This window comes from Carcharodon carcharias, chromosome 34 (assembly GCF_017639515.1).
Source record: "Carcharodon carcharias isolate sCarCar2 chromosome 34, sCarCar2.pri, whole genome shotgun sequence".
NCBI lineage: Eukaryota > Metazoa > Chordata > Chondrichthyes > Lamniformes > Lamnidae > Carcharodon > Carcharodon carcharias.
In genome coordinates this window covers 17,648,142-17,658,519 of record NC_054500.1, presented here as the reverse complement: position 1 = coordinate 17,658,519, position 10,378 = coordinate 17,648,142, and positions in this window count along the sequence as shown.

The window sequence follows — 10,378 nt, the reverse complement described above, 5'->3', positions numbered from 1 at the left end:
CAGAGAGAGAAAGAGAGAGGGGGGGGTATGAGGGGCAGAGAGAGAGAGAGAGAGAGAGGGGATGAGGGGCAGAGAGAGAGGGAGAGAGAAAATGACGGGCAGAGAGAGAGAGAGAGAGAGAGAGAGAGAATGAGGGGCAGAGAGAGAGAGAGAGAATGAGGGGCAGAGAGAGAGAGAGAATGAGGGGCAGAGAGAGAGAGAGAATGAGGGGCAGAGAGAGAGAGAATGAGGGGCAGAGAGAGAGAGAGAATGAGGGGCAGAGAGAGAGAGAGAGAATGAGGGGCAGAGAGAGAGAGAGAGAGAATGAGGGGCAGAGAGAGAGAGAGAGAGAATGAGGGGCAGAGAGAGAGAGAGAGAATGAGGGGCAGAGAGAGAGAGAGAGAGAATGAGGGGCAGAGAGAGAGAGAGAGAGAGAATGAGGGGCAGAGAGAGAGAGAGAGAGAGAATGAGGGGCAGAGAGAGAGAGAGAGAGAGAGAGAGAGAGAATGAGGGGCAGAGAGAGAGAGAGAGAGAATGAGGGGCAGAGAGAGAGAGAGAGAGAGAGAGAGAATGAGGGGCAGAGAGAGAGAGAGAGAGAGAGAGAATGAGGGGCAGAGAGAGAGAGAGAGAGAATGAAGGGCAGAGAGAGAGAGAGAGAGAGAATGAGGGGCAGAGAGAGAGAGAGAATGAGGGGCAGAGAGAGAGAGAGAGAGAGAGAGAATGAGGGGCAGAGAGAGAGAGAGAGAGAGAATGAGGGGCAGAGAGAGAGAGAGAGAATGAGGGGCAGAGAGAGAGAGAGAGAGAGAGAATGAGGGGCAGAGAGAGACAGAGAGAGAGAGAGAGAGAGAATGAGGGGCAGAGAGAGAGAGAGAGAGAGGATGAGGGGCAGAGAGAGAAATAGAGAGAATGAGGGGCAGAGAGAGAGAGAGAGAGAGAGAGAGAGAGAGAGAGAGAGAGAATGAGGGGCAGAGAGAGAGAGAGAGAGAGAATGAGGGGCAGAGAGAGAGAGAGAGAGAGAATGAGGGGCAGAGAGAGAGAGAGAATGAGGGGCAGAGAGAGAGAGAGAATGAGGGGCAGAGAGAGAGAGAATGAGGGGCAGAGAGAGAGAGAATGAGGGGCAGAGAGAGAGAGAATGAGGGGCAGAGAGAGAGAGAATGAGGGGCAGAGAGAGAGAGAATGAGGGGCAGAGAGAGAGAGAATGAGGGGCAGAGAGAGAGAGAGAATGAGGGGCAGAGAGAGAGAGAGAATGAGGGGCAGAGAGAGAGAGAGAATGAGGGGCAGAGAGAGAGAGAGAATGAGGGGCAGAGAGAGAGAGAGAATGAGGGGCAGAGAGAGAGAGAGAATGAGGGGCAGAGAGAGAGAGAGAATGAGGGGCAGAGAGAGAGAGAGAGAATGAGGGGCAGAGAGAGAGAGAATGAGGGGCAGAGAGAGAGAGAATGAGGGGCAGAGAGAGAGAGAATGAGGGGCAGAGAGAGAGAGAATGAGGGGCAGAGAGAGAGAGAATGAGGGGCAGAGAGAGAGAGAATGAGGGGCAGAGAGAGAGAGAATGAGGGGCAGAGAGAGAATGAGGGGCAGAGAGAGAGAGAATGAGGGGCAGAGAGAGAGAGAATGAGGGGCAGAGAGAGAGAGAATGAGGGGCAGAGAGAGAGAGAATGAGGGGCAGAGAGAGAGAGAATGAGGTGCAGAGAGAGAGAGAATGAGGGGCAGAGAGAGAGAGAATGAGGGGCAGAGAGAGAGAGAATGAGGGGCAGAGAGAGAGAGAATGAGGGGCAGAGAGAGAGAGAATGAGGGGCAGAGAGAGAGAGAATGAGGGGCAGAGAGAGAGAGAATGAGGGGCAGAGAGAGAGAGAATGAGGGGCAGAGAGAGAGAGAATGAGGGGCAGAGAGAGACAGAGAATGAGGGGCAGAGAGACAGAGAATGAGGGGCAGAGAGACAGAGAATGAGGGGCAGAGAGACAGAGAATGAGGGGCAGAGAGACAGAGAATGAGGGGCAGAGAGACAGAGAATGAGGGGCAGAGAGACAGAGAATGAGGGGCAGAGAGACAGAGAATGAGGGGCAGAGAGTGAGAGAATGAGGGGCAGAGAGAGAGAGAGAGAGAATGAGGGGCAGAGAGAGAGAGAGAGAGAGAGAGAGAATGAGGGGCAGAGAGAGAGAGAGAGAGAGAGAGAATGAGGGGCAGAGAGAGAGAGAGAGAGAATGAAGGGCAGAGAGAGAGAGAGAGAGAGAATGAGGGGCAGAGAGAGAGAGAGAATGAGGGGCAGAGAGAGAGAGAGAGAGAGAATGAGGGGCAGAGAGAGAGAGAGAGAGAGAGAATGAGGGGCAGAGAGAGAGAGAGAGAATGAGGGGCAGAGAGAGAGAGAGAGAATGAGGGGCAGAGAGAGAGAGAGAGAGAGAGAGAGAATGAGGGGCAGAGAGAGAGAGAGAGAGAGAGAGAGAGAATGAGGGGCAGAGAGAGAGAGAGAGAGAGAGAGAGAGAGAGAGAATGAGGGGCAGAGAGAGAGAGAGAGAGAGAGGATGAGGGGCAGAGAGAGAAATAGAGAGAATGAGGGGCAGAGAGAGAGAGAGAGAGAGAGAGAGAGAGAGAGAGAGAGCGAGAATGAGGGGCAGAGAGAGAGAGAGAGAGAGAATGAGGGGCAGAGAGAGAGAGAGAGAGAGAATGAGGGGCAGAGAGAGAGAGAGAGAGAGAGAATGAGGGGCAGAGAGAGAGAGAGAATGAGGGGCAGAGAGAGAGAGAGAATGAGGGGCAGAGAGAGAGAGAGAATGAGGGGCAGAGAGAGAGAGAGAATGAGGGGCAGAGAGAGAGAGAATGAGGGGCAGAGAGAGAGAGAATGAGGGGCAGAGAGAGAGAGAATGAGGGGCAGAGAGAGAGAGAATGAGGGGCAGAGAGAGAGAGAATGAGGGGCAGAGAGAGAGAGAATGAGGGGCAGAGAGAGAGAGAATGAGGGGCAGAGAGAGAGAGAATGAGGGGCAGAGAGAGAGAGAGAATGAGGGGCAGAGAGAGAGAGAGAGAATGAGGGGCAGAGAGAGAGAGAGAATGAGGGGCAGAGAGAGAGAGAGAATGAGGGGCAGAGAGAGAGAGAGAATGAGGGGCAGAGAGAGAGAATGAGGGGCAGAGAGAGAGAGAATGAGGGGCAGAGAGAGAGAGAATGAGGGGCAGAGAGAGAGAGAATGAGGGGCAGAGAGAGAGAGAATGAGGGGCAGAGAGAGAGAGAATGAGGGGCAGAGAGAGAGAGAATGAGGGGCAGAGAGAGAGAGAATGAGGGGCAGAGAGAGAGAGAATGAGGGGCAGAGAGAGAGAGAATGAGGGGCAGAGAGAGAGAGAATGAGGGGCAGAGAGAGAGAGAATGAGGGGCAGAGAGAGAGAGAATGAGGGGCAGAGAGAGAGAGAATGAGGGGCAGAGAGAGAGAGAATGAGGGGCAGAGAGAGAGAGAATGAGGGGCAGAGAGAGAGAGAATGAGGGGCAGAGAGAGAGAGAATGAGGGGCAGAGAGAGAGAGAATGAGGGGCAGAGAGAGAGAGAATGAGGGGCAGAGAGACAGAGAATGAGGGGCAGAGAGACAGAGAATGAGGGGCAGAGAGACAGAGAATGAGGGGCAGAGAGACAGAGAATGAGGGGCAGAGAGACAGAGAATGAGGGGCAGAGAGTGAGAGAATGAGGGGCAGAGAGTGAGAGAATGAGGGGCAGAGAGAGAGAGAATGAGGGGCAGAGAGAGAGAGAATGAGGGGCAGAGAGAGAGAGAATGAGGGGCAGAGAGAGAGAGAATGAGGGGCAGAGAGAGAGAGAATGAGGGGCAGAGAGAGAGAGAATGAGGGGCAGAGAGAGAGAGAATGAGGGGCAGAGAGAGAGAGAATGCGGGGCAGAGAGAGAGAGAATGCGGGGCAGAGAGAGAGAGAATGCGGGGCAGAGAGAGAGAGAATGCGGGGCAGAGAGAGAGAGAATGAGGGGCAGAGAGAGAGAGAATGAGGGGCAGAGAGAGAGAGAATGAGGGGCAGAGAGAGAGAGAATGAGGGGCAGTGAGAGAGAGAATGAGGGGCAGAGAGAGAGAGAATGAGGGGCAGAGAGAGAGAGAATGAGGGGCAGAGAGAGAGAGAATGAGGGGCAGAGAGAGAGAGAATGAGGGGCAGAGAGAGAGAGAATGAGGGGCAGAGAGAGAGAGAATGAGGGGCAGAGAGAGAGAGTGAATGAGGGGCAGAGAGAGAGAGAATGAGGGGCAGAGAGAGAGAGAATGAGGGGCAGAGAGAGAGAGAGAATGAGGGGCAGAGAGAGAGAGAGAATGAGGGGCAGAGAGAGAGAGAGAGAGAATGAGGGGCAGAGAGAGAGAGAGAATGAGGGGCAGAGAGAGAGAGAGAATGAGGGGCAGAGAGAGAGAGAGAGAGAGAATGAGGGGCAGAGAGAGAGAGAGAGAATGAGGGGCAGAGAGAGAGAGAGAGAGAGAGAGAATGAGGGGCAGAGAGAGAGAGAGAATGAGGGGCAGAGAGAGAGAAAGAGAGAGAGAATGAGGGGCAGAGAGAGAGAGAGAGAATGAGGGGCAGAGAGAGAGAGAGAGAGAGAATGAGGGGCAGAGAGAGAGAGAGAGAGAGAGAGAATGAGGGGCAGAGAGAGAGAGAGAGAGAGAGAGAGAATGAGGGGCAGAGAGAGAGAGAGAGAGAATGAGGGGCAGAGAGAGAGAGAGAGAGAGAGAGAGAGAATGAGGGGCAGAGAGAGAGAGAGATAGAGAGAATGAGGGGCAGAGAGAGAGAGAATGAGGGGCAGAGAGAGAGAGAGAGAGAGAGAGAGAGAGAGAGGCAGAGAGAGAGCGAGCAACCTTATCACATCTCAGAAACATTTGAAGAGTTTCAGGTGTAGTGAAGTGCAGTTCCTTTTACGCCAGGCAAGTAAAGGAGTTTATTTCGAGCACAGGAAGACCCTGCAAGACTCACAAGGGGAAAAAAAAAAGCGTTCAACTCCGCTTTTAATTCCGGTCGTCGAGGGGGCAAAAGGATTGCCTGGGACAAAAGCGAGAAGAATTCCCGATTTACCACAACGGGTTAAAATTCCTGAGGCACAAAATCCACCTCATTTCTGAAGGCCGAAACTCATAAGAGAACAATTTGCACAAGTCACACACAGATCTGACTAAGAGCTGGTTGAGTCACGCTCTACTCTCAGTGAGCTCCCTGTTTTTGTGCGGTGCTCCCCCTCCCCACCTCCTTTCTCTTTCTGGCTCAATCCAGGAGTCCTGACAGTTTTCTTTAGTCAGTTTTACGCATTTCACAGCTGCCCTAAAACGCAAATGATGCAGATGGAAAGGCAGCCAAAGGTCCGATCATTGTTTTTGATAGAGAAAACAAAAAAAACGAAACGCACAATGGTAGCCTTGCATCCAGTCAAGGCCCCTCCTTCCGAAATATCTTCCTTGGCAACTTCTGATAAAGGTCAGAGTTCTCTTCAACCATCTTGTCAGCAAATCCAGGGCCCCGCTCGACACCGGAGGGTCAGCAATAGCTACCCCCCCTCTCTCACCACTTCAACATGGCAAATCGGGTTGCCAACCCTCCAGGATTGCCCCAGGGTATCCAGCGATCAAAGAATCATCTCTCGGACACTGCGGTTGGCAAGCTCAAGAGAAATAAATCGTGAGGCATGAAAACAAGATTGTGGGGGTTTTTTTTTTCTTTGTGAATTAGATATAAAAAGGGATCAGCGATAGTAAAATAAGCCTTCCCCCACCCCTGTAAAAGTCATGATTATTCCAACTGGGTAACAGAATTTATTCTTGAATATTGCTGAAAGAGAGAGCCATGTCGCCGAAGCTTTTTGTCTTGCACTCATCAGGACAAACGCAAGAATGCCAAATTTTGAACGATTACTACAATTTTTACTACAGGAGAAAAGGGTGCTGGTTAGATCAACTCTGATTGACCGAGGCGTTGCCATGGAGAAAGAAACGGACAACTATAGGCTCTCCAAACTACTGCGTAATTCAAGGTGCAAGGCTTGAGTATATTCCTGCTGTTTGCAGAGAACAGTCCTCTGCACATAAACACATGGTGCTTCTCGTGAGTGAAAATGACCATTACAAATTTTTCTGATTATCTTAAAATTGGTTCAAAAACAGAAAATGCTGGAAAAATTCAGCAGGTCTAACAGCATCTGGAGAGAAAAACAGAGTTAACGTTTTGAGTCTGTGTGACTCTTCTTCAGAGCTCTAAAACATTAACTCTGTTTTTCTCTCCACAGATGCTGTTAGACTTGCTGAGTTTTCCAAAGCATTTCCTGTTTTTGTTTCAGATTTCCAGCATCCGCAGTATTTTGCTTTGATCTTAAATTGGCTGTTAGTGTAGCTATTAGTGCACTCAGGATTATTCAGCAAGTGCTGTCCAATCGCAGACTCACATCTAACAGAAGTAGTTTTTGGGTTTTGCCACCACGGGCTAATCGAGTACAGTCTATGCTCTGTTTATTATGAACGGCCGAAGGAACATGCCATTTGATTCATTCAGCCAGTTGCTGGGACTTACGGCCTACATACCTGACATTACACCAGCACTAAAATTCATACACAAGGTGGTCCAATTGTGAGGTAGGCCAAACTGATTTTTGGACTTTCCTGTTAGCGGAATCTATTCTCTTTCCAACTGAGGGTGGGAAGCTAGTGTAGCCTCGAGGATGGACCAATAGTGAGACTGTGGGGGCCAGCGATTTGAGGAGGAACTTATGCGAGGAAACCTCCAGGAAAAGGCCCAACCAGACTTGGCAACACTACTCGCAAATGGGACTAGCATGGTTGCTACATGGCCCAGCTAGCATGAGCCTAAATGACCCCAGTTGGTATCCCAGTCAGTGCAGAGTTCAGTAAATCTCAGCCTGGGTGACTCGAAGGAGCTCTCCCCAAGTCAGGGAAGGGAAGGGCAGCTATGGTTCCCAATTCTGATCGCTATTCATCAATCCCTGGTGGAAAGATCACAAGACTCTCCACCTGTACCGTGCTGTGGTCACTGGTTCACGGGAGCAGTTTAGCTCTGCAGAGAATTTGTGTGTGGAAATTTGGCAGCCATTTGGTGCATTGCCCAAAAAACAGAATAGACAGCAGACTGATGTTCCAACGTTATCTACAGGGCTGGCGCACCATATCCCAAACCAAGACATGAGCATAGCAACAAGGGAGGCCCATTTTGGCAGAGATACCATCTATCAGGTGTGGCACTACATGAGGTGGACAACCCAAAGACATTTCCCCAAAGAGCAGCAAGCATTCCTCTCCGTGTCCTGGCCAACACTACAATAACCTCGGCCAAAACTCTGGAGAAAGTGTCAGCCGTGGTTCAGAGGGCAGCACTTTCCCCTCCGAGCGAGAAGGTTGTGGGTCTGACCCCACTCCAGGGCTCGACTGCAAAAGAAAATATCCAGGTCGACACTCCAGTGCAGTATTGAGGGAGTGCTGCACTGTCGGCGATGCCATCTTTCGGATCATTAAACTGAGGCTTCGCCTGCCCACTCAGGTGGATTTAAAGAATCCCATGGCCACTATTTCGAACAAGAGGAGTGCTGGGCGGGGTGGGGGGGTGGGGGGGTGCGGAGTTCTGTTCAATATTTATCTATCAACCAACATGACTAAAACAGCTGACCTCATTGCTGCTGTGGGAGCTTGCTGTGTGCAAGTTGACTGCCAGGTTTCCAACAATGCAATGCTCCAAACATTTCCTACATTAGGTCATGAGAGGTGCTGTTTTAATGTAAGCACTTAAATTCTTTGCTGGAATTCAGTATACAAGTACTTCGATTCAGCACTGACCAAGGGATCCACCTTGGGATCCTCCTGCCCCATATATCTCGGTGCCCATCAAACCAATCTAGCACCTGCTGAGCAATTATGAAAGGAATCGCGTGATTGGTGTTGACTTTACGTCTAAACAAGCCAAGGGCTGTGGGTGTGGCGATATAGAAAGTCATACTGACCATGGCCCATTATTCTTGGAAATCTGAACTCCCTCCCACATCAAACATTCCTTTGAGAAACAGGTCGGTCAACAAAGTGCTGTTTTGACGAACATGGACTCCGCCCCCCCCCCCCCCACCCCCCACCCCCCTTCCATGCAAACAGGAGATCTGTACTTAAGTGACTGCACTCTGCACACCGTTACAAACGTCTGATTCTGATCTAGAAAGCAAGAGGAAGTTGGTGTTGAATCGAGATTAACCAAGACTGGTTTAAACTCAGCACTGACATCATGTACTCCCAGTTTAAGCCCGTAGCACGTTAAGTGCAGGGTTGAGCTCCTTTAATACTGCCCAAAGAACATGCCCCAGGCCCAGTAAAGCACTCCCGGTTGATGTTTCAGAAGCTATTTGCACTGATCTAGTGCTGGTAACGTAGCAAAGGGTCCCATAGCACTTCAACAATAGACTGGCATCCGAAGGAAGACACTAGGACCAAAACCTCCCTCCCTTCCTTTCTACCTTTAAGACGCTTCTTAAAATCGTACCTCTTTAAAGTTTGGTCAAAGAGAGAAGCTTTAAAAGGGGAGAGATATGGGTACTCTCTCTGGCCCTCCTCACTATCTTTCAAGATGGCGAACCTCGGGATGCAATTTACTCCTGTTTTATCTTGTGGTTGAGAGGGTCCAAAAGGTGGTTTAGTTCAGAGGAGCAAAAGGGGAGCCCTGTAACCTCAAGAGGAGACCAGGCACAACTCAATCCCTGATTCCAGAGATGAACCACCTCATACACCGTGCCACACGGGACTCTGGTCATTTTAAACCCAGGTAACATAGCGACACGAAAGGTACTGTGGCCTAAAGCACAATGGGCTGCAGAGCACCCAAGCTGCCAGAACAGCAAACTCAAACCCAGGTTTGTCAACAGTGATTAACGTGGCTAATGGAATGCTATCCTTTATTAGGAGAGGGATTGAACACAAAAGTGAGGACGTTATGCTTCAGTTATACAGGGCATTGGTGAGACCACATCTCGAATACCACGTGCAGTTTTGGTCTCCTTATTTAAGGAAGGATGTAAATGTGTTGGAGGCTGTTCAGAGGAGGTTTACTAGATTGATGCCTGGAATGAGTTGTCTGACTGAGGAAAGGTTGGACAGACTGGGCTTGTTTCCACTGGAGTCTAGAAGAGTGAGGGGCAACTTTACTGAAACAGATAAGATCCTGAATGGTCTTGACAAGGTGAACGTGGAAAGGATGTTTCCTCTTGTGGGCGGGTCCAGTTTCAAAATTAGGGATCGCCCTTTAAAGGACAAACGAGGAGAATTTTTTTCTGAGGGTCGTGCGACTTTGGAACTCTCTGCCTCAGGAAGCAGTGGAGGCAGGGTCAATGAATATTTTTAAGGCAGAGGTAGATTGATCCCCTTGCCTAACAAGAATCTAAGATTAAATTGGGGGTAGATGAGAATGTGGAATTTGAAGCAGAAACACATCAGCCATGATCTTATTGAATGGCAGAGCAGGCTCGAGGGGCCGAATGGCCTACTCCTGCTCCTATTTTGTATGTTCAACTGGCATTCATGCCCACAAGCCACGTTGGTGCTTAGCATCAACTGTGTGCCGCCCCAATTAGAACCATAGAAAAGTTACGGTGCTGAAAGTGGCCATTCAGCCCATCGTGTCTGTGCCAGCCAGAAAAAGAAGAAACTAGCCACTCATTTTAACTTTCCAGCTTTCCAGTATCTGGTCCATAGCCTTGCAGGTTACAGCACTTCAGGTCCAGATCCAAGTGCCTTTTAAATGAGTTGAGCATTTCAGCCTCAACCATCGAATTAAGCAGTGAATTCCAGACACCCACCACCCTCTGCGTGAAAAAGTTTTCCCTCATGTCCCCTCTAATCCTTCTACCAATCACCTTAAAATCTATGCCCTCTGGTAACTGACCCCTCGGCTAGGGGAAACAAGTCTTTACTATCAACCCTGTCTAGGCGCCTCAATTTTGTGCACCTCAATTAGGTCACCCCTCAGCCTCCTCTGCTCTAAGGAAAACAACCCCAGCCTATCCGATCTTTCCTCATAGCTGCAATTTTCATGCCCTGGCAGCATTCTTGTAAGTCTTTTCCGTCCTGTAATGTGGTGACCAGAAGTGTACACAAAATTCCAGCTGTGGCCTAACCAGTGTTTTATACAGTTCCATCACTACATCCCTGCTTTTGTATTCAATACCTCGCCCAATGAAGGAAAGTGTTCCACATGCTTTCTTTACCACCTTATCCACCTGTCCTGCCACCTTCAGGGACCTGTGGGCATGCACTCCAAGTTCTCTCACTTCTTCAACCCCTCAATATCCTCCCGTTTATTGAGTATTCTCTTGCTTTGTTTACCCTCCCCAATACATTACCTCACACTTCTCTGGACTGAATTCTATTTGCCACTTTTCTGCCCACTCAACCAAACCATTGATATCATTCTGGAGACAA